Below are 27,763 nucleotides of genomic sequence, written 5' to 3' on the forward strand. Positions count from 1 at the left end.
TTCTGCTTTATTCCATGTTTTGGACATCCATAATTTAGATTTTTATTAGCATTTTATCCTCTAGTCGCATTTACTGCTACCCTGGGCATTCAAATCAGCCAAATAGACCTAATGTTGGTCACTGTGTGCTGCTATAAAGGCTCCATTCACTCAGTATTGACTACCAGTCCTTATGTGCCCTTTTTGCCCGTTTATTACATAGTTACATAGTTAGTACGGTTGAAAAAAGACATACGTCCATCAAGTTCAACCAGGGGATTGAAGGGTAGGGGTGTGGCGCGATATTGGGGAAGGGATGGGATTTTATATTTCTTCATAAGCATTAATGTTATTTTGTTCCAGGAATATATCTAACCCTGTTTTAAAGCTGTTCAATTTTCCTGCCGGGACCAGTTCCTGAGGTAGACTGTTCCATAAGTTCACAGTTCTTATGATAAAGAAGGCGTGTCGCCCCTTGAGACAAAACCATTTCTTCTCCAGATGGAGGGAGTGCCCCCTTGTCCTTTGAGGGGGTTTAAACTGGAACAGTTTTTCTCCATATTTTTGTATGGGCCATTAATATACTTATATACGTTTATCATATCCCCCCTTAAACGTCTCTTCTCAAGACTAAACAATTGTAACTCCTTTAATCACTCCTCATAGCTAAGATGTTCCATTCCCCATATTAGTTTAGTTGCAGGTCTCTGCATCCTTTCCAGCTCCGCAGTGTCCCTTTTATGGACAGGTGACCAAAACTGAACAGCATAATCCAGGTGAGGCCGTACCAAAGCTTTATAAAGGGGGAGTATTATATCCCCGTCCCTCGATTACAAATGTATAAAATATTTTCTAGCCTTAGAACATAGGTAATGCCCAATATATGCAAGGATGCATATTTGAACAATGGTTATACATTAAACTATAAGCAGCTAATCTTTTAGTCCAAATACTGTATTGGTGCATAATACATGTTATAAATATATTTTGTCGCAGGAGCCAATGTTAATTTAATGGATGTTCAGCATTTCTTGCTCTTAGTGGATTTAATGCAATAATCAAATTCCATTATCTTAAAGTATAGCGGAAACTTTAGAGGGTTTCTACAAAGATGAGTACAGTGTACAGTAAATGTTTACCGAATCAACATATATATGTTAGCAATTACTTAGACTTTCTATTCCCATTAACATAATGGTATTTTTTTTTTTTTTAAATAAATTATACCATCAGATACTGCATGTTTCTTAGTAATTTAGTATAATTAGTTTGGAACTATTTAATAGTGAAAAGAAAAAAAGAGTTTAAGGCAATTTGAAGTGCTAAGGAGATAAATAAATGTGTGAATATAACTTCATCATGGGCTTTGACGCCCATACCACAGGACTACATTTGTGGAAATAATTTATGACATGTCACATCTACATAATCTACTTAAGAGACAGTAGAACATCAGATAAGTGAACCGAACCTATGGAACCCAAGTCCAGTCAAAACATTACCAAAAGTTTGGTTCAGCAAAAACTTGAACTTCAGGCAGTTCAGTTCAGCAGAACCTGCTAAAATTGCATCAACCATATGGCAGACCGGGGGAAGGATTACATGACCTTTAACCTTTATCCTTTAACCCCTTGAAGGGGTACTCCGCTGGAAAACTTTTTTTTTTTTTTTTAAATCAACTGGTGCCAGAAAGTTAAACAGATTTGTAAACTACTTATATTAAAAAATTTTAATCCTGTAGTTATTAGCTGCTGAATACTACAGAGGAAATTATTTTCTTTTTGGAACACAGAGCTCTCTGCTGACATCATGACCACAGTGCTCTCTGCTGACATCTCTGTCCATTTTAGGAACTGTCCAGAGCAGCATATATTTTCTATGGGGATTTTCTTCTACTCTGGACAGTTCTTAAAATGGACACAGGTGTCAGCAAAGAGCACTGTGGTCATGATGTCAGCAGAGAGCTCTGTGTTCCAAAAAGAAAATAATTTCCTCTGTAGTATTCAGCAGCTAATAAGTACTGGAAGGATTAAGATTTTTTAATAGAAGTAATTTACATATCTGTTTAACTTTCTAGCAAAAGTTGATTAAAAAAAAGTAACTTTTCCACCGGAGTACCCCTTTAACCCCTTAACGACCAAGGACGCATATTTACGTCCTTGGCCGGCTCCTGCAATATAACGTGGGGTCACGCGGTCCCGGCATGTATCTGAAGCCGGGACCCGGGGCTATATTAACCCTTTAGACACGGCGTTCAAAGTTGAACGCCGCGTCTAAAACGAAAGTGAAAGCTGCCTGGCTACTCAGTGGGGCTGATTGGGACCACAGCTGGGACACGAGCGGAGGTCCTCTTACCTTCCTCCGGCGCGTCCCTTCGGCGATTGATTGCTCCAAGCTTGAGATGCTTGAGATAACACTGATCAATGCAAAGCTATGGCTTTGCAGTGAACAGTGTATAAGATCAGTGTGTGCAGTGTTATAGCCCTATGGGAGCTATAACACTGCAAAAAAAAGTGTAAAAAAAAGGTTAATAAATGTGATTTAACCCTTTCCCTAATAAAAGTCCAAATCACCCCCCTTTTCCCATAAAAAAACATGTAAATAAAAATAAATGTAAATATATGTGGTATCACCGCGTGCATAAATGTCCGAACTATAAAAATATATAATTAATTAAACCGCACGGTCAATGGCGTTTCCAAATCCCAAAATAACGTATTTTTGGTCACTTTTTATATAATGAAAAAATGAATAAAAAGCGATCAAAAAGTCATATCAATACAAAAATAATACCGCTAAAAACTTCAGATCACCGCGCAAAAAAATGAGTCCTCATACCGCCCCATACGCGGTAAAATAAAAAAGAATTTGACAATTTTAAATGTTTAAATTTTTCTGCATGTAGTTAGGATTTTTTACAGAAATAAGACAAAATCAAACCTATATAAGTAGGGGATCATTTTAATCGTATGGACCTACAGAAAAAAGATAAGGTGTCATTTATAGGAAAAATGTACTGCATAGAAAAGGAAGGCCCCAAACATTACAAAATTGTGTTTTTCTTCCATTTCTTCGCACAATCATTTTTTTTTTCCGTTTCCCCGAAGATTTTTGGGTAAAAATGACTGATATCACTGCAAAGTAGAATTGGTGTTGCAAAAAATAAGCAATCATATGGATTTTTTTGGTGCAAAATTGAAAGGGGTATGATTTTTAAAAGGTGAGGAGGAAAAAATGAAAGTGCAAAAACTGAAAAACCTGTGGTCCCGGGGTTAAACATACAGTATTGTATTTGTACTTTTCCAAGGATCCCATTCCCATTTCCATGTTGAAAAAGAGAGCTTTCACATTGTAGAAAACTACAGATTTTTGTAAGGACATTAATCTAGGCTAAATATTGATTTATTAAAAAATCAATAATCAACATAATTATCTTGATTAATGCAAAGAGTGAACATTTGCTGAGCGGTTTTGTAAGATAACCTTAGTGAAAATCAATATACCACTTAGTATTAAATTATGACAAATCTATTTCTAGCTCTATCTTCTTTATTAAAAATAACAAAATTTACAAAATAATAGCAATATGAAGTTACCTCTAATACGCATAGTTGTCTATGTGTGTATAGAGGTTTATCCAGATATTATGGGTCTGGAATTAGACACCTGGTTAGTAATGTGTAAAAAATATATTACCTAAATCAAGGAGCAGACAAATATTGGTCAGGTGGAGGAGTCTATTACTACTAAAGAAATATATTACATTGTTAAAAATAAAGGATGTAATCTATTCCAGTATCATTTCTGAATAACTCTATACAGGAGCTGTGCTCCTACATTGGGAGTTCAGTCTCCGCTTATTAAATTTCCATTGGTGGAAATTTGGTCATGTGACCTTCTTTGAAATTTAAATATGCCTGTCCTTTTTATATGTCCATTGGCATCTATGAATTGAGACTTCCATCTTTGGTTTACTAGTAACCATATGACTGGAGAGGACATTTTAAACTATTCTTGCTATCCTATTGGCTCTCCTGTTTTCACTACACATTCAATTGTGTCATCAGACCGACAATTTTTTTCTAATTTTCCCCGGCAATTCCTGATGCAGTGATTCCGCTTTCATCGGTTCATTCATGCCACGTTAAAACATGGATAACTACTACTCATTTTAATGTTTGGATATGGCCAAAGCCTCCCTTTTAGTTTTCATATGTAGGGTCTTGTTTGTGAACTAAACCTCATTTTAACTTACGTTTCTATAGTTTCAAATGTACCAGCTTGATATTAAATTAATTTTGTAGATAACCCTTTTTTCCAAATGCACATATGTTCCATATATGTCACTTGTATACAGTTTATATATATTTTAATTTTGTTTCTATTGTGACCTCACCCCCCCCCCCACCCCAACCAGTTCTTAGTACTATGTTATGTATCTAAATCAGTATGTACTATGCTATGTAAGCAATCAGAGGAAGGGAAATTATACTCCCGAAATGCGTCATTGCTTGGTAACTTTTTATTTATTTTGAGACAATACATGTATTCATACTTTAAATAACCAACGATTCAAGTGCAGCACCATACCAGTGCACATCTTGTTTTCACTTTGCTCTACTCATCTCTACATGGGTTCTTGCATATGATACCAAATAAAGCACATGAGGCTTGCAGTTCCAAGATCCTGGCTACCCCAGGATTGGGGTGATATGCATGACCACAAGACGTTTAGCAGGAAAAAGTCCATTGAATAGTGGGGTCTCACAGCTATCAATTTCATGCCAACTCTTCCTCCTATCACATCAGTCCAGGCATAGGCAACCTTTGGCACTGCTGATGTTTTGGACTACATCTCCCATAATACTTTGGCTGTATTTTGGCTATAAGAGCATCATGGGTGATGTAGGCCAAAACATCTGCAGTGCTGAAGGTTGCCTATACCTGAGTTACAAGAATACAAGAATATAGGTGCACTACTGTTGTAGATGCAAACAATGACATTGGCTACCCTCAAAACTGATGTAAAATTGAGACATTAGCCAGTATATCCTTATATAAAGGACAAACCTGAGCCCGCACACCAACACCAAGGTTTCTCAAGTGACACGGGACCTAACACTAACCTACCTGTGCATGATCATCAAAACCAGGGGCCACTGGTTTTACTTATCATGCACAGGTAGGTGTAACACTCAGTTTCCTCAGTTTCAGTAGACTGGAACACTGATGATATTGTATCCGCTGGACCTGTGTTGTAGATGACTCATATCGTACCAGGGAGCGGAGTCTAAGGTGCCGCTGGTTTTCACCAGAACCCGCCGCAAAGCGGGATGGACTTGCTGCGACAGGCGGCACCCAGGTCGCTACCCCTGGCATGGCTTGTCCATACAGGTGGCTGAGGAGATTTGAGGTACAGGTGGGATAACAGAAGGTTAGCGCTTGCGGCACAGTAGCATAGTCAGGAACGTAGCAAGTGGTCAGTGGGTAGGCGGCAAATGAGCAAGGTCAGGTCACGGAGCAAAGAGGAATGATACATTGCAAGGCAACTCTCAGGAACGCTTTCTCTCAGGCACTAGGGCAACAAAGATCTGGCAGGAATGTGTGGGAGGTGGAGGAATTTATCAATGAGCCACAGGTGTTAGTTTACTAATGGGTGCACTGGCCCTTTAAATCTTAAAGCTCCAGCACGCCCGTGCCGTAGGGGACGGGGACACACGTGCCGAAGCAGATAGGCAGAGGCGGGGGCAGGAGAAGCACCAGGTGAGTGACTGCCCGTGATCCGCATGCGGGCACGTCCCGCGATGCGAATCCCAGCCCCGTTGGCAGCAGCAGGTAACGGGACCATGCACTCACGGCCAGTGTGTGCGGCCGGAGCTAAATTCTTGTATTCTTGCATTATTTTATATGTTACACATCCACACCCATTCATCTGATGTAGGATGTCATTGTGGTACTTGTGGTGGTCTGCAGGCATCCCCCATTGTATGCTTATTATGCTGGGGACCGCCCATAGCAAGGGACTACAAGGGCAGGATCTCTCCCCCAGCATAAATGCACAACTGCATTTGGGGTTGAGCACCTCCTGCCTTTTGAGACCACGTCTTTGTAGTTTTTGAACTATGCCTGAGTTAGCCTCTACTCACCTCAGGGACATTATATGGATTGATAACATATTTGGATCTTTCCTCAAAAAACAAGTAGGTGCTTAGCTATTTTTATAGTTCCCCTATAATACAATGTATAAAGTCCCATTCCTGCTGCTTCTGTGAAGTTCTGCGTGGATCTGGGTTGGAGTCATCTAGAGACAGTATATGCTAATGCACCATAACTGAATCATTTACATGGGTCAGTTAACTTTTTTAAATAGTGGTTAATCTTATTTTGCTATTTAAATATGTGTTCTTTTTTTATAGAAGCATGTCTGTTCTTTAGAGTACAAACCAACATCCTTACATAAAATCTGACATGGATTTGGTCTATGTATTGCTGTCAATCACCTTATGCATTTTACAACAGACAACAATGAAATAGTTGTTTACTGCAGATATAAATGGACTGTGTACATATCTATTGTGCTAGATGACAAAAAACCACTGACATAGCCGATTATCTTCTCATAGCATCTGAATAAAGAAAGCAATTAACCATTTAATTAATGCGCCATGACAATGGATGTGTATTGTTAACCATGTAAAGCCAAATGTATTTATGTCTGTTTATGTGCATTGCAGAAAAAAACAAAACGCAAATAGGTATATAAGACATGATCATGTGCTCTTTAAGAACTCAGTATAGACTTTTAGAACATGTTTATATAACTTGGTGTATTCTGCACCAGGCGATATTACAGCTCCATGTTGTACATTTCCATAAAATGTGCCAATACTGTACTATATGTCTTGGAATTTACAAAAAAAAAAAAGCATGTAGGTGATTACTACCATGAGTTCTGTGTGGCAACAATGGTTTGTTATCCATTGTATGAAGTATTCTGAAAATAGTCTACTATACAAATATTGTTGTAACACACAAATGTCTATGGGTCTGATCTACAGATTAGATGTAGAGTAAATTTAAGTTTGTTTTTTTTTTGAAAATATATTTGACTGATGGAATAATTGATATAAAAAGAAGCCATACTCACCAACCCTAATTCCTTACAATTGTTATTCCAACAGATCCTGGTCATGCAGAAACTGCCTGCTGAGCCAATCACTGACTGAGGAGGGACTGGGCAGGGCACTCCTGTGGCCGGTAAATGGGCAGTTCCTGTGGGCACAATGTGTTACAGGAAGCAGTATTGTAGCCATTAAAACAGCAGTTGTAGGTTGTCAAAGATGATGGTGAGTATGACTTATTTTATGTTTAGCATGTCCCTAGTTAAATTGAATTAATCTTCTGTCTCTGGCCAACACCTTTAAAAGAAGAATATGTTGTTGTCTGGAAAATGTCATATATATATATATATATATATATATATATATATATATATATTTCCTCTTGTCTAGTCTACTTGTCAAATGATACAACATTTTAGTCAGGCTGAGAACTGCCTGAAAAACATTAAAGAAGACATACTTCATGTCAAAGGTGAAACCTTACATTACTTTCTCTTACGGAAAATGACCAAACTGTTTATTTCTTCTTGGGATGTTTTTATATAAAGTCCAAAATCCAAATAAACATTACAGAATGGAATTAATTATTATACTGCTATTCTTCGCATTCACTTTCTCTCTTTCTATAATCCGCTTGAAGCTATGAACTGCCTGTACTTCATGATGTTGATACTATAGAGACCTCCAGAAACCAGAAACGCTTTTAACAAATTGAAGCACATAGGCATTTTTAGAAGAGTAGATGAAAGCACGGAAGGGAATTTCTCGCAGGACACCAAGAGAGGCCCCCGGTGACAAATTTCTCACAAATTTTTTTTTTTTTTAGATCAATAATCTTCAGTTCATTTTAAAAGGGCAGGCTTGCTGTATCCTTCCTGCGTCATTGTGGAGAATTTCTGTACATGATGTTTTTCTTGGTGGATTCTTATGAGTTTAATAGCACAGATTGTAGACATATGTCTCAGTGAAAAGTCAAGTTTTCCCAGTTTGGCATCTCTACTATATTAGACATTTTTAGGGAATCATTTATTTTTAAAATGTTTTGCTCATGGCTGTTTAAATCAGACAGTTTCTGGGAGTTGTAGCAGGATAGAAAGGCTGTACTAAAATAAAAGAGGTCAATCATTTTGAATAGATTAAAATGAGTGTTGTGGGTTTCAGTAATAAGTACTTCTGAAATTACAGTTGTGGAATTATTTTTGAAATAGTAATTATATGAAATTAAACTCAAATTTGCAGCATTCATGTATTATTTGACTTACATCTATAAAGAATATTATTATTATTATTATTATTATTGTTATTTATTTTAAAATACAATTTATTCAGAGCACAGTACATATGAAAAAAGGGATATAAGCATTTTATATAACTGGACGTGAGGACCATGCCCACAAACAGTTTATAATCTCCATGGTAAGGGAAGAAGGAGAGTTAAAGGGGAGGGACCCCCGCAATCTCGGCTGCGGCACCCCAGACATCTGGTGCACAAAGCGAACTTCACTCCGTGCCGGATGACTGGCTATGCTTGGTGGAGGCTTGTGACGTCACGGTCAAGCCCCTGCCCCCTCAATGCAAGTCTATGGGAGGGGGCATGATGTGCTCATCACTCCAGCTCCCATAGACTTACATTAAGGGGGCATGGCCGTGATGTCACAAGCAGGGAGCGAAAGTGAAGTCATGGGCCTCCGGCACTACACCCGATGCTCTAAACGAACGCCGGGTGCAGCAGGGAGATCGCGGGGGTCCCGCCGTGATCCTTTGGAAAGGGGATAAGATGTCTAGGGGTGGAGTGCCCCTTTAAGGGTAGAAGTTGCTCACATGGTGAGTAGTGTATTGGTAGCAGGGTTATTAGAAGTTGTAGGGTGCCTTCACACAGAGTAATTCAAGATGAATTTACTCGAGTAATCCCTCTTGAATTCTCCGCTCCAAATTAATTCACATCTCCTCTGCCCATTGACTTTAATGTTATTTCTGCTGTCTTGTTCACACTGCGGAAATTCTGCTAGCAGAATTCCGACGCAGAATTCAGTTCGTTTGAAGAAAGAACATGTTCATTCTTCAAGAGGAATCCGCTAGCAGAAATCAATTGAAGTCAATGGTAAAAAAAAATTCCGCCCAACATCGTTTTCGCACGGAATTTGCGGGCAATTTGCGTGGAATTCGCACGCAATTTGCACGGAAATGACTGAAAAACCCTTCACTTCTTTCTCCCCCATGTCCGTGCGCAATTCTGCACGCGAATTTCCCGCATAAAAAAACATCTTTTTTCCGCCCGTAAATTTTTCAGCGTGAATTACTCTTCATTTACTCCATGTGAACGCAACCGTAGGCTTTTCTAAAGAGATGGGTTTTAGGTTGCTTTTGAAGTTTTTTGAATGTTGGTCGGTTGTTGTAGTGATTTCCAAAGTACAAGGGATACACAAGAGACATCTTGGAGATGTGAGGAAAGGATAAACGGAGAGAGTAAATGTAAGTCATAAGAGGATCATAGGTTATGTGTGGGGAAATTGGGGGGGGGGGTGTAAGGGTAGGAATGGTTCTGGGCAGCCTTGCATACCATGTCATTGTTAATATTTCAAACTCTATTACTGGGTAATGGGTTTCCTTTAAGTTTAACCCCTTCCCGCATTCCGCCGTATATATACAGCAGATGACGAGATACCGTATATATGTGTCATTTATTAAATATGCGCTCCCGCGGCACGGATCGGGTTAATTAGCTAAAGTCCCAGTGTATCCGGCGGGAGACCACTCCCGTCTGACCCCGGGACCCCATTTGATTAACCCAATCAGCGATCGGGTGTGCATGTGCGGCAGAATCGGCGGGTGCGTGGCGGGATTGGGAGGTGTGGTGGAAGCGGCGGGTGTCCGGAGGTCCGACGGCGGCAATGACGCAATGGGTGAGTGCTCTCCCCCTAACAATTTGCAAAACTGCAACTCCCAGCATGCCCAGACAGTCAAGGCATGCTGGGAGTTATAGTTTTGCAACATCTGGAGGACCACAATTTGGAGACCACTGTGTAGTGGTCTCTAAACTGTGGCCATCCATATGTTGGAAAACTACAACTTACAGCATGCCCAGACAGCTAACGGCTGTCTGGTCATGCTGGGAGTTGTAGTTTTGCAACATCTGAAGGGCCACAACTTGGCGACCACTGGTCTGCTGCCTGCCCCTAGCTTTTTATGGGGTGCAGGGTATTTTCTTGCACTTTTTTGGGGGGCATATGCGGTCCGTGCAACCAGTAACTATTCTGCGATATTCGGCCGGACCGTACCCCGTGTGCAGAATGCGCTGATTACTGATCAGCACTTTTTCTGGGGTACAGGCATTTTTTTTTTGCTTTTTGGGGGGAGAGTTTGCAGTCTGGCCACACAGCGCAGAACAGTCGCTGGTAGCACGGACCACAAACACCTAAAAAAAGTGCCAAAAAAAAACCTGTACCCAAAAAAAATAATTTGTAATAATTCAATGATCAGCAATCAGCGCAGTCTGAACATGGATTGCGGTCTGGCCGCACAGTGCAGAACAGTCGATGGTGACACGGACCATATACGCTCCCCAAAAATTGCAAAATAAAAAAAATGCACCGCAAAAAAAAGCCTACAGTTAACGTAGAAATCACTAAACTACACTACACCTACACTACACACTGAAATAAAGTGAAAACACTACATTTACACACTTACACCCCCCCCCCCTTATAAAATATAAATACCCCAAAGCATTTTCGGTGGAGGAGCCATACGCCATGCACTTGCCTCCAACACCGAGACCGCCAATGAGGTAGAGGAAAAAGACCCCACATTTCTTTCTCCTCCCCATCATCATCCAGTGATGATGAGCCCCCCAGAAGGCGGTGCAGGGCAATAACAGTAGAGATCCATCACACTAGGGACCCTGTCCCCTATACAATCCCCCCCATGTAGGTGACCCCCTGGACCTCAGTCCAGGCGGGGTAACCTATATGAGCTACTGATCTCTAGGTTTGTTGGCCGCCCAGAAATTCTAATTGACCCCACAGTCCTCACTGAAATGCATTTTAAGTAATTTTTTCAGTGACAACTTTGTCAATTTGATGGTGGCCCAAACAAACTTTTGCGGTCCAGCACCCAGATGCTTTCTTGTGCACATGGCAGAATTTCCGCTGCAGATGTTTCTGTGTCAGAAATACAAATTCCGTAGCCCACAGTAAATATAGACATGTCTATTCTTTCTGTGGAGTCCACACAGAAGTGCATTGCCGTCTATGCACTTCCCAGCACTCATAGCGCTGTCATGTTCTGCCAGGGCTTCGCTGGCGGTTGAATATCCACATGGAAATTTTCCGTGCGGACATTCCACCGTCTGAACCTAGCGTCAGCCGCGCTTATGCAAATCTCACTCCGGAGCCCTGTAGTATTTCAAGGCAACAGTTTAGGGCCACAAATGGGGTATTCCGTGCTCAGGAGAAATTGTGTTACAAATTTTGGAGGACTTTTTTTCCTTTTACCACTTCTGAAAATGAAAAAAATTGGGGCTACACCAGCTTGTTCGTTTAAAAAAAAAAATAATAATTTTACGCTAACATGCTGGGTTTTTCCTTAATTTTTCATTTTCACAAGAGGTAAAAAGAGAAAAAGCCTCCCCAAATAAGTAAGACAATTTCTCCCGAGTACGGAAATACCACATAGGGTGGACAACATGGCTTAGGAGTGAGAGAGCACCATGCTCATTTGAGGCATAAATTTGGTATTTGCACAGGGGTGGCTGATCATACTAGAGGTTTTAACATAAACTCTAAAAAAAAAAAACACCCACATGTGACCCATTTTGGCAACTAAACCCATCAAGGAATGTAACAAGGGGTGCAGTGAGCATTTACATCCCACAGGTGCCTGACAAATTTTTGCAACAGTGGTCCATGAGAATTAAAAATGTAATTTTTCATTTGCAAAGTCCACTGTTTCAAAAATCTGTCAAACGCCAGTGAGGTGTAAATACTCACGGCACCCCTAATTACATTTCGTCAGAGGTGTAAAATAGCAGCATTCATCAGCTCATCCCCAAATATGCCATGAATCCGTGCTTGGATCGGTGTAACCCGACACCAGTAGAGATAGATGAGAAAAGGATGAATCCAGCGCAGATCTCATGTGATTCAATACTTTATTAAAGCACCGGCATGTACAAGATAAAAGTGACACGTTTCAGCCAGGTAACCTAACCTTACTCATACATATGAGTATGGCTAGGTTACCTGGCTGAAATGCGTCACTTTTATCCTGTACCTGCTGGTGCTTTAATAAAGTATTGAATCACATGAGGTCTGGGCTGGTTTCATCCTTTTCTTATTCCGTGATGGGTGTAATTTCCAAAATGGGGTCACATGTGGGGGGGCGCTCACTGTTCTGACACTATGGGGGCTTTGTAAACGCACATGGCCGCTGACTTAAATTCCAGCCAAATTCTCTCTCCAAAAGCCCAATGGCGCTCCTTCTCTTATGAGCCCTGTTGTGCGCCCACAGAGCACTTTACATCCACATATGGGGTATTTTCATATTCAGAAGAAATAGAGTTAAACATTTTGGGGGGCTTTTTTTTCCACTTGTTTAATACTTTTTTCCTTGTGTCATTTCACATTGACATAGACATAACTTAATTTATAAGCTTATTTGATTTGGTTTCTTGGTATTTATGGATTACTTGGGTTTTTACCAACATCTGGTGAACATTTTATGCCAATAACTCCTTTGAAAATATATTTAGTGAGAAAAATAGTGACATATTTAATACTTATTTCACCCGCTGTATACCGACTTTATTGTTGTGATTATTTTGCTGTTTTTCTTTCTGCTCTGCCCCAGTGTACTGCTGACCTGTTCAGTCCACTGCACTTTCTTTAGCACTTTGCCATGGCTTAACAAAGAGGAGTAGGTTGATCGTGTCCCAGAGCAGTAACACGATCACTTTTTAAACTGGTGGTTCAAATGGTTAGAGTTCCCCAAGGTACCTGTCTCTGTTATAGGTCCTAATGTGACTCTGATATAAAAATTTATTTTATATTGTTTTTTAGTGTTATCAGCATACTGTCACTTTAACTGCTGTTCAAAGGTCAACTGTTTTCAACAGCTGGTGAATAGCCACATGTCTCTTGCAGCCAATCAGGGAAGTCATTCTTGTTGCCACCCTATTCCCCTGGGATAGGGAAGAAAATTCCAACTGCCAGTTAGTTACATGTTCTCTGCAGCCAATCAGAGAAGCCATCCTTGTTGCCTCTGGGATAGAGAAGAAATCCTAGCAGTCAGTGTAGATTCTGGCTCTGGTCAGTAAAGATGCATCAGCTCCTTTGTCTTTCTCCTCTAACCTCACTGAGGGGTTTGTATTTCCACACCCTGTTCCCTTGCCTAAATTGGGATAGTCCCCAAATAACACCATTGCTGATCCAGACTTTGCAAAAGTCCTCTCTATCAGATCCCGCTGCTGAGATTCCGCTGCTGCTAAAACTCAAGAGGTGTCTTTAGGGACAAATAGCACAGCTGACAGACACTTTAGCTTTTGGATGATACAGATTATCCTGGAGGATGCACCTATCTATCCCTGTGATAGACTAATGTCTGGGGTTCCTCTGTCAAATGCTCTGCCATCATTAGCGTCTCGATTATACCTAAGGAAACTTGTTTCATAGGACTGCTCCATGAAGATCTCGGTGGAGGCACTAAAATTAGAACCTTGTTAGGTAGAGCCAAGTCTAAAGTCTGAAGTTTCTAAGAACTGTTCAATTCTGTTAAATTGTTCAACAAATTCCAACAAGTCTAAAACAAGTCAAGTCCAGTCTGCTGCGAGTCAGTATTAATCCAGTACAGATTAAAAATGTTTAGTCTAAGTCTAACGTCTAAGTCAAGTGTACTACAATTCCCACAATCTCTAGTAAGTCAGCGACAGTGTCTATTTACTAAGCTCACCAGTTTCTTTGTAAATTCTACCTCAGGTCTGCGCCATCTAAATCGTCTACTGTATTTTACACATCTGAATCCAGTTCAGTAAAGTTTAAGTGATTATCCAACATCTTAGCATTTGAGGATTTATTTTCTGGTGCCATGATACAGATGACTGCCACTCTTCTGATGTCACGAACAAACCATTGCCAGCCTAATAACTCTCACACAGAGACTGCTCATATACAAGTTTAGCGTCTCAATACAATTTTGGCAATTATTACAGGTGCTGTCTTGATATCGGTCAGAATATTAAGGGAAATAATTTCCAGGTGTGAATACAACAAATCAATCCTTGTCTCATCCCCTGAAATGGAAAGAGTTCTCCTTAAAACATTGTCACCATGTCACCATCTAGATGTTACCTTCATGTTTCCTATAAAAATATTTGCCAAAAAAATTGTCTGTAACAAACATAACCTGGTGGAATAAATAAAATTGTGTTGAAAATTGTTTTGGTTAGTTTTCCATCAAACTTTTTCTGCAACCTGTTATTTGGGGCCGACAACTCTGTAAAGTTTTTTTTTTTTTTTTTTTTTTTTTTTTTTATATGGTGCCCATCATTTTTTTTTTGGCACATTACATACTTGGCAGGTTGCATTACATTTTTAACAGTGTGTACTGCTTTCATTCGTAAGAATCCTTATATAGGCGAGCTAAGAGCTACCAAAAATCTACTTTAATGGTCTATTCACAGTATCCTGCGCAGGATTTTCTGCTGCAGATTTCAATGTAAAGTAAATAACTGAATACAGCTTCAAATCCTGCGCATCAAATCTGCTCGGAATACTGTACATGTGAATAGGCCCTAAAACTACATCTCACATATGTGTTTATGTCTTCATTTGATCAATACATGAACTTGCAATATAGAAGATACTCTAGATAAACACGACAAAAAGGCTAAAAAAAATATATATTGATGTTAATATGGATACAACCTATCCAAGTTATGAGTCTTTATTAGGACGAGTTTTGAACAATTTTTAAAACATCCTTTTTTAAAGTTTCTTAAATATCTTATACAGAAAAGGCAGTTCACAATAAAGAACATTTTAAATGAAGTAAACATGCAGACATTAATGTAAGGTTCTATATCTCATTCTGTATGTCTTAGTTTACCTAATAGGGAGTGAACCTGGAAGAAAGGTTTGTAGAAGATGGTAATAAAAGGTAGGGGTGGAAGACTAAACAATAGAGGGAAGTGGAGCAAACAAGAAAGTCAGAGATTATGCTCTGGAGTGTACTTCCAATTTTATCTGGATAGTTATAGAACATGAGTTCTTGAAAAAAGGAAGAGGTCTATTTAAAAAAAAGTTTAAATTTTACCCCTGTATTTTATACTTGAATATCTCTTGCTTTTCACTTTGTATGGAAAAAAATTGAAAACGTTTATAAATAAACAGTTTAAAAAAAAAATGTAAAAAAAAAAAAAAATAAATAAAAGATTTGGGCTTGTTAAAAAGGGGGTCTTCCATGAGAAATTAAAAGGGAGATTTATGAATACTCTCATGCCTTGCAACTCAAAATAATTACCTATAGGTGGCACTATAGAGCATGCAGTTCCTTAAATTCACTTTTATTTGTTTGTATTATAAGGGATTCTAACAAACGTAATGTAAATATTCTACATCATCCTAATGTAAAGATTGGATCTGACTAGCAACCTGTTGATGGGTAAAAACCCAAAACGCGTCATTGGTTTATTTTGTTCCAATTTATTTGATTATATTACAACAATATTGTGGTTTGGTTATACTACAACAACCATTGTGATTAAGTGCATTCTGCGTTAAACGTGTTAGAGGTTTTGTCTCCATGTAATGTTAATTAACATCACAAAGAAAGGGGTGATCTGTTCATATTTTGTGAACTAACAACAACCATTGCAAGTTGCAGCATCTTCAGAGGGATTTTTTGTCTATTTTTACTTGTTTCCGTGCGGAGTGACATCCCTGCCACCTAAAGGCTTAGCAGCACTCCATGAGAATGATCATCTCTTACCCTTATTATAGAGGTAATACGCACATCATATGTCTTTCAAGGTGAGCGTCTTATTGAATTACCGCTACTATATGCCTCGGTGTCTCGGTTGATGCACTGGACAAAACGGAGGTTAAAACGGATAATGTAAAAATCCCATAGACTTTAATGGGATTTTGTAATGGCCATTTAATGGCCGTTTTTAGGGGTTTTCATAATGGAACATTATAATGGTTCTTTAAAATGGAAGAACTTTATACTTTATGCCACAAACCTCCTTTTAAATGGTAATTTTTAGGTTTCTAAAATGTTACAAGTAAAATTACCTGGAGAATGTGAAACCTGCTATTTAGAGTCCTGATTGCTGAGTTATTTCACTCCTCTAATTATTTCCAATCACTTTTAGTGACAGCAACCAGAGAGTCAGAAGAAAAAAAGCTTTGAGGAACAACACGGTTGTTATGAAAGTATATTACCATTCACAATGTTTGTTTGGTTTATATGACAGTAGCCTTTTCCAAGTAATATCATAAGTGAAATATGTCATCTGCATTTGCTGCTAAAAGCTGCAGATGCCATAAGATAGCTGTTAGGGTATAATAGCAAATAGTTTCTTTCTTAGAGCTGGTGGAAGTGGCCAAATGTATAAAATCATTCTTTCATTTATCTCCAAATTGTCAGGGAGGTGGAGCTAAGCTGCTCAAGTGTCACAGCTTGGCATGTCTCCTCATTTGCCTCTTACTTCTAGTCCCTACTTGATTGATGTAAAGAGCCCTGCAAGTCAGACAAGGACAAGGGCTGGGAGGTGAGAGTAAGGAAAGAAGTGTGTCAGGCTACGGCACTTGCCCCGCCTCCTTAAAGGGATGCTAGACATCTCGTCCCCTATCCAAAGGATAGGGGATAAGATGTCTGATCGCGGGGGCCCCCCCACGATCTCCATGTAGACACCTGGAGTTCTGAACATGATGTTCACTATGCTGGGTTCGGGACACCGTGGTTGTGACGTCATACCATGCCCCTTCAGAACCCAGGGTGTCTGCATGGAGAATGCGGGGGATCCCAGTGGCCAGACCCCCGCGATCAGACATCTTATCCCCTATCTTTTGGATAGGGGAAAAAATGTCTAGCAACGGAGTACCCCTATAGCACTTGACTGAGAAATTGATGATGGTTGCCAAACTTTTAAATTGCCTTTTAATTTATCAGTCAAGTGCTATAGGGGTACTCTGTTGCTAGACATTTTTTCCCCTATCCAAAAGATAGGGGATAAGATGTCTGATCACGGGGGTCTGGCCACTGGGACCCCTCGCATTCTCCATGCAGACACCCTGGGTTCTGAGGGGGCATGGTATGACGTCACGACCACGGCGTCACGAACCCAGCATAGTGAACATAATCATCATCAGCTCCAAGAAAGGTACAGTTTGCTTTATTACCCTAACAGCTATTCCACAGTGTATGTGGAGTCTGCAGAGGTAACATATTCCTCTTAAATTTGCCCTAAATTTGCTTCTCACCCAGCAGTGTGGAATTTTACCCAAAGCAAAAACCTAATAGTCACATAAAAAGAAAAATCATCATTAAATACTTTGTTTCCCAAACATATTGCTCTTGATATGAAGCAGGAAATTTGGATTAAGGGCATACAACAGACTGGTATCTTCTAAATACAGATATTGCTGCAAATAAATCGCCAACATCTGACTTCTTTGAAGAGATGTAAAAATGTTATTCAGTATGCTGCACACACACACTTAAGTCAAATATTCAAATTAACATGTTATTTCTTCTTCTGACACATATAGCAGAGATGGCTTTGCAATCCAGAAGAGCTAAGTTTGTCATTAGCAAAACTAGATGACACTTCTCCATACTAGAATTAGAACACATGTCCATAGCAACCAACCAGATTCTACCTCTAAACTCCATATTAATTATACATGTCTAGCAAGACATTTTGTAGAAAAATACTGTTTCCCTTAAAGTTTTAAGTTCCTGGCATTTGAGAAAGTAAATAAATCACAGAGGGGGGGAGCTTTTGGATTTTGAGATTGGGCACCAGATTCTCCCAAGGCATGAATATTAGGAGCGATAATATATATATATATATATATATATATATATATATATGTATATATATATATATAGTATTATTGTGCATATTAATGTGTTTCCAGGGAACAATGTGTGTGTGTTACAGCTTCCGTATGAAATCAGAGGTATATAATGGACTTATCAGGGTTAATTTAGCCTGACATTAAAGCACACATTTGCTGTGTGATAAATGTGAAATACGTTGGGTTATGCAGGTGCAAAGTTACACACAATGGGGGGGGGGGGGGGAGAGTTATCAAAACCTGTGCAAAGGTAAAGTTGCCCAGTTGCCCATAGCAACCAATCAGCTCGCTTCTTTCATTTTGCAGAGGCCTTGTTAAAAATGAAAGAAGCGAGCTGATTGGTTGCTATGGGCAACTGGGCAACTTTTCCTTTGCACAGGTTTTGATAAAGCTCCCCCAATATCCTTAACAATCTATAGCATAGTAGTGAATAACTACACAGTGTAACAGAGAGATACTACAAGTCCCAGCATATCCCAAGTAGTGAAAATCATAGCATAACCTGGAAAATTGCTGCTTTTTTTTGTCATGTTTTATTCTAAAAAAAATTTATAAAAAAATAATAAAAGGTAAACCCTAAGCAAAAGTGGTACCGATAAACACTACAGATCACGACGCAAAAAATTATCCCACATACCGGCCCGTATACAGAACAATTAGAATGTTATAGGTGGTCAAAATAGGGCCCCTGAAATGAGGACCCCAGCAATCTTTCATGCAGCACCCCGCGATTATCAGCCTCTGGGGCGAACATCGCTCCGGGTCTGATGAATCACGATCACGGGGCAGGAGTATTGTGATGTCACAGCTCCACCCTGTGTGATGTCATGCTCCACCCCCTCAATGCAAGCGATGTTCGCTCCGGAGGTTGATGATAGCGGTGTGCTGCATGAAAGATTGCGGGGGTCAACAGCGGTGGGACCCCCACGCTTAGGCCTCTTATTCCTTTGGATAGGGGATAATATGTCTGGAGTATCCCTTTAAGGCCATAATGGGCCTGGTCCTTAAGGGGTTAAAGGGGTACTCCAGTGAAAACATATATATTTTTTTAAATCAACTGGTGTCAGAAGTTAAACAGATTTGTAAATTACTTCTATTAAAAATCTTTATTATTCCAGTACTGAGAAGGAAGTTATTTTCTTTTTGAATTTCTTTTCTGTCTGACCACAGTGCTCTCTGCTGACACCTCTGTCCATTTCAGGGACTGTCCAGAGAAAGAGAGATTTGCTATGGGGATTTGCTCCTGCTCTGGACAGGTTCTGACACGGACAGAGGTGTCAGCAGAGAGCACTGTGGTCAGACAGAAAAGAAATTCAAAAAGAAAAAAACTTCCTGTGGAGCATATAACTGCTGATAAGTACTGGAAGGATTATGATTTTTCAATAGAAGTCATTTACAAATCTGTTTAACTTTCTGGCACCAGTTGATTTAAGAAAAAAAAAAATTCCACCAGAGTATTCTTTTAACGGTGTGGGTGGCTTAAACTGCAGAAGAAGGAGGAAGATGCCCAATGCCAACACTGCAGATACCGACAATATTGCCAGATAGGAACCTTACAGAACTGATACTACTTGCGCATGAGTCCTGACAACTGCATAACATTGTTTTTTGTTCTATATAAAGAGCAATGTCTTTACACAACAGTTACACGAATGCTAACATTGAAGTCAAAATGACAGAAATATATACTATTAGAGATGAGTAAATCCATTAAATCCAGATTTTTATTTTAAATTGCACTATTGAAAACCCCAACTTTTTGTGTTTCGTTTTGTCCCTGCTCTTGTACATTGAGCAGCTCCGGAAGTTAGCAGAGGTCCTGTATGTATTATAACTTCCACACACTAGATTCCCTGGGCTGAGCAGTCTGCACCTCGCCCAGCAACTTATTATACTGTACAGGAGCTCAGCTTTGACAGGTGTCCCTGCTCTTTACTTTGTGTGGGAATTGAAGAACTATCCAAGCACTTCTTAATTTAAATCTGGAACAAACAAATCTTTTCAGATTCCACAAATCAAACTCGAATCAAATCTTTGATCATCTCAAAATACTTCATAAAATGATCTTGTAAAATGTAATGCCAGGCAAATAGCAAGAATTCTAGAGCTCCCCAATTTCCTACTCATCAAAGAATACCACTATTATGAAAAACTACAACTGTTAGCTTCATCACATAATAAGAATATGATAGCTGAGCAACTCTGTCATTCAGGAGTTTCTATGAAAATTATCCAAATTCCACCTGTATTGTACTGAGAATAAACATGGTGGTCACTAAAAAAGTCAATTGTTCTATGGAGAAGAAGGAAACAGAACATGCAGAAAAAAGGGGGTCTGAGGATGAGTGCACAGTGGTATGGGGAACCCATTGACCCCATTGGCTGCAGTGCTATAAATTGTATACTAGATTCAGGTTATTCAAATAACACAGTATAGTTACTTGTGGAATTAAACTCTAAGGCCAGGTTCACACTTCGGTTTCCGAGTGCGGCCAGCACCAGCTGAACCAGTCAGCGCTAGGCCTGCTCAGACATTGCTATTCCTACAGACGGCAATGCCTAAGGAGCGGAAATCCACCAAAACATTGAACAAGTTCATTATTCTTATTTTTGCAGGATGTTTCAAGTGCAATTCTATCAGCAATGGGACAACGGGAATTTCCGAGTGGAATTTCAAATTGGAATTCCGCTCAAAAATTCCACAGTGGGAGCCCAGTCTAAGACAGCACGTCAGTGGTGGTGAGATGGTATTCATTTTACTGTGCCCAAGACACTGGTATGTATCTTTATTTTTCATTGATTTCATTTCCTATTTTCCAATGAAAACGTCAAGTGACGTAAAATTCTGTTAAATATCCTTTCACAAAATTAGAGTTATATCCAGTACACATACAGTATGTATATACACAAACTTGTTAAACACATATGCATATGCTGCTATCACACTTGGCCGGTGGTATCGGCATATGCAGATAAGTGATCATTTTCAATGTGTTAGTTAACTGTGCAGATTTACAATGTGTGATATCTATCGCAACTTGTTTTTTCTCATTGTAAATTCTGTAAGTACTGTAATTGTATGAATTAACTATGCCTTAAGTGCCGCAGGGCAGCAGAGTTATGCGGATGGTGCGGAGGCACAATTACATCTGATGATGTAATCACGCTAGATGGAGCTAGCTCTCTAAAGTAATGATTTATTTACAGTATTTCTACAGTGTATGGAGATCTATATAGCATGCTTTTATTGGTATTTAGGCAATGGAATTGTGTATAGCCTTTGCTGCAGAGCTCACAAGCTTCATTCTGCAGCTATAAATTATGAATATAAAATTAGCATGAACACAATTTCTCATCACACCCAGAGGATTACATCTCTGGATGCTTACAAAGGTACTTACTTACACCTACACATCTATAAACTTAACTTTAGCTCAATATCATACCCTTAGTAATAAACATGCACAACACTGTAGACATATGTTGATGATTCTTTTCCCCTGTTTAGGCTATGTATACGCCTTTATTTGAGGGTTATGGGACAGGAAAACATTTATGGGTTTTACTACGTACCAATATACATGTAGAAGGATTAAACATCCCTTTTAATTTTACAGCATATCTCAATGCTACTATTGCTTGCTATAACAATAAAGTCTAATGAATTATATATTTAGAGATATCCCTGAAAAAGTTTAAAGTGTTACTGTTTTTTGAATAAACTTTAACATATTGTGCAGACATGTCAAAAGTTTGATTGTACCCAGTCACAGTACTAAGACCCGCTGCAATTCGAGTTGTAACCATGGCCAGACTGGCCTACCATGGTACTTTCTGGTAGGCCAGAAATTCCTGGCAGGCCAACCGCTCTGTGGGTCGGCAGCGGCCACCTGAAGCACCAATTGGAGGAAGGAGGCGCTGACTGTACCGCCCGCTCACACAAGCACATAAGGTCCTGACACTAGTATCAGGACCTTGTGTGCAGCAGCTACAGAGTGGCTCACAGCCCAGCCACTTACTCTAGTACCTGCGGGGAATTTACACAGGATGTCTGCATTATAGCGTGGGCGACATTAGCATGGCACCTACGCTAGGATGCAGAAAGTACTGGACTAGACAGAACAGCTCTTCATGGGTGCAGTAGGAAGGTGTGTATTTTTATTTAATTTATTTATTTTAGAAATATTGCTGCAAAAGTAGGGCATCTACCCTGCTAACATGGTTCAAGGAAGGGGGGGATCTATCCCCTAGCGAATATGGAGGGGGGAGGGGGAGCCAGTCTACCTACCTTATATAAGAAGAGGGAAGGAATAAACTAATCTAATATGAAGTGAGGGGTGAAGCCTGACTGCCTACCTACCCACTTACCTAATATAAGGGTGGTGGCATCTCTCAATCTAATATGGAGAGACGGAGTGGCGAGAAAAGCCTAGCTACCTAAAATATGGTGTGGGGGGGATATGTCTGTCAATCTTATATGAAGGAGGTAGAAGTCTGTCAAGCTACCTACCTAATATAGGGGAGCATTTACCAATCAAATGAAGGGAAGGAGGGATTGAGAAGCCTGCATAGTTAATATGGGGGCACCAAGGTGGAATTAACTACTACATAGGGGCACAGAGGGAGCCTGACTGCCAATAGGGGGACCGAGGGGGCCTGACTTCCACATGGGGAAAAGAGGGTCTCTAACTTCTATATAGGAGCATAGATGAAGCTTAATGCTATGTGGGACACAGAGGGGGCTTAACTACTATATGGGGGCACAGAGGGGGCCTAACCGTTATATGAGGGCACAAAGGAAACCTAACTGCTATATGAGATACTATTACTATTTGTGGCAATATTGATAGGAAGTCTGAATAGAGATGAGGATGATGCTGAAATCAAGAGTTAAAAATGTTGGTCTTTCAGATTCTGAGACAAGTCTTGACCCAGTCTTCATGATGCCCAGAACAGATGAAGAAGAAAAGAAAAAGTGAAGGACTGATCAGAGAAGACATTGCCCGTGATTAACTTAGAAAAGATATGTCAATGTATGGTGGAAATATCGGTCTTTGCATAGTGGATTTTAACCCCTTAAAGGGGTACTCCGCCCCTAGACATCTTATCCTCTATCCAAAGGATAGGGGATAAGATGTCAGATCGCCGCGGTCCCGCTGCTGGGGAGCCCTGGGATCCCCGCTGCTGCACCCCGCTTTCATTACAGCACAGAGCGAGTTCACTCTGTGCGTAATGACGGGCGATACAGGGGACGGAGCAGCGTGACGTCATGGCTCCGCCCCTCGTGATATCACGGCCCGTCCCCTTAATGCAAGTCTATGGGAGGGGGCGTGACGACCGCCACGCCCCCTCCCATAGACTTGTATTGAAAGGGGTGGGCTGTGACGTCACGAGGGGCGGAGCTGTGATGTAATGATGCTCCGGCCCCTGTATTGCCCGTCATTACGTGCAGAGCGAACTCGCTCTGTGCTGTAATAATAGCGCAGTGCCGCAGCGGGGATCCGGGGTATCCCCAGCAGCGGGACCGCGGCGATCTGACATCTTTTCCCCTATCCTTTGGATAGGGGATAAGATTTCTAGGGGCGGAGTACCCCTTTAAGGACCCAGCCCATTTTCACCTTAAGGACCCGGGTATTTTTTGCACATCTGACCCCTGTCACTTTAAGCATTAATAAATCTGGGATGCTTTTACTTTTTATTCTGATTCCGAGAAAGTTTTTTGTGACATATTCTACTTTATGTTAGTGGTAAAAGTTTGTCGATACTTGCATCATTTCTTGGGGGGAAAATTCAATAATTAGAAAATTTAACATTTTTTGAAACTCTCTGCTTATAAGGAAAATGAACATCCCAAATAAATTATATATTGATTCACATATACAAAATGTCTACTTTATGTTTGCATCATAAAGTTGACATGTTTTTACTTTTGGAAGACATCAGAGGGCTTCAAAGTTCAGCAGCAATTTTCCAATTTTTCACAAAATTTTCCAAATTGGAATTTTTCAGGGACCAGTTCAGTTTTGAAGTGGATTTGAGGGGCCTTCACATTAGAAATACCCCAAAAATTACCCCATTATAAAAACTGCACCCGCAAAGTATTCAAAATGACATTCAGTAACTGGGTTAACCCTTTAGGTGTTTCACAGGAATAGCAGCAAAGTGAAGGAGAAAATTTAAAATCTTCATTTTTTACACTCGCATGTTCTTGTAGACTAAATGTTTTTATTTGTACAAGGCGTAAAAAGGAGAGAAATCACCTTAAAATTTGTAATCCAATTTCTCTCGAGTAAGGAAATATCTCATATGTGTATGTCAAGTGCTCTGTGGGTGCACTAGAGGGCTCAGAAGGGAAGGAGCGACAATGGGATTTTGGTGAGTGAGTTTTTCTGAAATGGTTTTTGGGGGGCATGTCACATTTAGGATGCCACTATGGTGCCAGAACAGCCAATATATATATATATATATATATATATATATATATATATATATATATATATATATATATTTTGGAAACTACAACTCTCAAGGAATGTAACAAGGGGTCCAGTGAGCCTTAACAACCCACAGGTTTTTGACAACTTTTCGTTAAAGTTGTATGTGTAAATGAATGAATGAAATGCTGGGTTTTCCCCAAATTTTACATTTTTACAAGGGGTAAGAGGAGAAAATGTCCCCCAAAATTTGTAACCCCTTTTCTTCTGAGTATGAAAATACCCCATGTGTGGACATCAAGTGCTCTGCTGGCACACTACAGTGCTCAGAAGAGGAGGAGGGCCATTGAGCTTTTGGAAAGATAATTTTCTTGGAATAGAAGTCGGGGGCCATGTGCGTTTACAAAGCCCCCATGGTGCCACGACAGTGGACCCCCCCATTTTGGAAACTACACCCCTCACAGAATTTAATAAGGAGAGCAGTGAGTATTTACACCCACCTGGTATTTAACAGATCTTTGGAACAGTGGGCTGAGCAAATTAAAAATGTAACTTTTCATTTTCACGGACCACTGTTCCAAAAATCTGTCAGACACCTGTGGGGCGTAAATGCTCACTGTACCCCTAATTACTACATGAGGGGTGTAGTTTCCAAAATGGGGTCAAATGTGGGGGGGGGGGGGTCCAATGTTCTGGCACTATGGGGGCTTTGTAAACACATGTGGCCTTCAATTTCAGACAAATTTTTTCTCAAAAAGCCCAATGGCGCTCCTTCTCGTCTGAGCATTGTACTTCGTCAGCAGAGCACTTTACACCCACATATGGGGTATGTTCTTACTCAGACGAAATGGGGTTACAAATTTTGGGGGGCTTTTTTTCCTATTTTCCCTTGTGTAACACCAGCATTTTAGTAAAAAAATTTTTTCGTTTTCCCAACTAACTTTAACGAAAATTCAACAAACACCTGTGAGGTGTTAAGGCTCACTATATCCCTTGTTATGTTCCATGAGGGGTGTAATTTCCAAAATGGGGTCACATGTGGGTATTCATTTTTTTTGCGTTTGTCGTTATGTCAGAACCGCAATAAAATCAGCCACCCCTGTACAAATCACCAATTTAGGCCTCAAATGTACATAGTGCTCTCTCACTCCTGAGCCTTGTTGTGCGCCCACAGAGCATTTTATGCCCACATATGGGGTGTTTTCATACTCAGGAGAAATTGTGTTACAAATTTTGGGGGTCTTTTTTTCCTTTTACCTCTTGTGAAAATAAAAAGTATGGGGCAACACAAGCATGTTAGTGTAATTTTTTTTTATTTTTTTACACTAACAGGCTGGTGTAGACCCCAACTTTTCCATTTCATAAGGGGTAAAAGGTGGAAAAAAAAAATAATAATTTGTAAATCAATTTTTCCCGAGTATGGAAATACCCCATTTGTGGCCCTAAACTTTTTTTCTTGAAATACGACAGGGCTCCAAAGTGAGAGAACACCATGCGCATTTGAGGACTAAATTAGGGATTGCATGGGGTGGACATAGGGATATTCTACACCATTGATTCACAAACAGGGTGCGTCCAGCTGTTGCTAAACTCCCAGCATGCCTGGACAGTCAGTGGCTGTCCAGAAATGCTGGGACTTGTTGTTTTGCAACAGCTGGAGGCTCCATTTTGGAAACACTGCTGTACAATACATTTTATATTTTTATTGAGGGGGGGACAGTGTAAGGGGGTGTATAAGTAGTGTTTTACCCTTTATTATGTGTAAACCCGCCTATGTGAATGTACCCTGTACTGGGGGCAAGTCTCCAGCTGTTGCAAAACTACAACTCCCAACATGCACTGCCAGACCGTGCACTTTTGCAACAGCTGGAGGCACACTGGTTGGAAAACCTTCAGTTAGGTTCTGTTATTTAACTCAGTATTTTCCAAACAGTGTCCCTTCAGCTTTTGCAAAACTACAACTCCCAGCATGTACTGATCGCCGAAGAGATGTAGTTTTGGAGGTGACCAAATACTTTAAATTCTTTAAAAATCAGACATGTGATTTTATGGATTTTCTCATTATGTCTCTCGTAGTTGAGGTATATCTATGATGAAAATTACAGGCCTCTCTCAATTTTTAAGTGGAAGAACTTGCACAATTGGTTGCTGACTAAATACTTTTTTGCCCATATATATATATATATATATATATATATATATATATATATATATATACCATATTTTCCAGCGTATAAGACGACTGGGCGTAAAAGACGACCCCCAACTTTTACAGTTAAAATATAGAGTTTGGGATATACTCGCCGTATAAGACTTCCCCTCTACCGCAATACAGTACCTTACCATTGTTCCCTCACACTAGGACACTAGGTTGTCAGCATAGCATTGATCAGTGTATGCAATCAAAAGATAGGATGGTATAGCTCCCTAAGGGGGCTAAAAAATGTTAAAATTGGTTAAAAAAATTTGAATAAATGTGAATAAGCCCCCCCTCCAAATAAAAGTTTGAATCATCCCCCTTTTCATTTAAAAAAAAAAAAAAATAATGTAATAAAAAAAATCCTCATATGTGGTACTGCCGCATGCGTAAATGTCCAAACTATTAAAATATAAGGTTAGCTAAACCGCACAGTTGATGGCGTACACATAAAAAAAAAGACCAACGTCCAAAATTGTGAATTTTTGGTCACTTCATAAACCATAAAAATATTCATTAAAAGCAATCAAAAAGTCCCATCAAAACCACGATGGTACTGATAAAAACTTCAGAACAAGGAGCAAAGAATAAGCCCTCATATAGACCCGTAAGCAGAAAAATAAAAAAGTTATAGGGGTCAGAAGCTGACAATTTTAACCCCTTAAGGACCACCAGTTTTTCCGTTTTTCTTTATCACCTTCTAAAAATCATAACACTTTCAATTTTGCACCTACAGACTCATATGAGGGCTTATTTTTTGTGCCGCCAATATACTTTGTAATGACATCAATCACTTCACCACAAAATTTACCGCGAACCCAGAAAAAAAATATTTGTGGGGCAAAATTGGAATAAAAACGTAATTTTGTCATTTTTGGGATGTTCCGATTCTATGCAGTGCACTTTTCTGTAAAAATGACACCATATATTTATCATGTAGGTCCGTACGGTTAC

At 39.8% G+C, this 27,763-nt stretch overlaps 1 protein-coding gene across 12 annotated transcripts in view; it reads right to left on the minus strand.

Annotated features, from left to right (window-relative positions):
- LINGO2 (leucine rich repeat and Ig domain containing 2) overlaps nucleotides 1-27,763 on the minus strand; it is a 1,627,476-nt gene that overhangs the window by 583,765 nt on the left and 1,015,948 nt on the right. For 3 of the 12 annotated variants that reach the window (XM_056521030.1, XM_056521020.1, XM_056520974.1), the window contains exon 6: nucleotides 7,127-7,251. The exons of the other annotated variants lie outside the window; for them this stretch is intronic. The gene's annotated coding sequence lies outside the window, so the exon portion shown is untranslated. The remainder of the gene's footprint in view (nucleotides 1-7,126; nucleotides 7,252-27,763) is intronic. 12 annotated transcript variants of the gene reach the window in all.

The sequence above is a fragment of the Hyla sarda genome, chromosome 1, assembly GCF_029499605.1.
Source record: "Hyla sarda isolate aHylSar1 chromosome 1, aHylSar1.hap1, whole genome shotgun sequence".
Taxonomy (NCBI): domain Eukaryota; kingdom Metazoa; phylum Chordata; class Amphibia; order Anura; family Hylidae; genus Hyla; species Hyla sarda.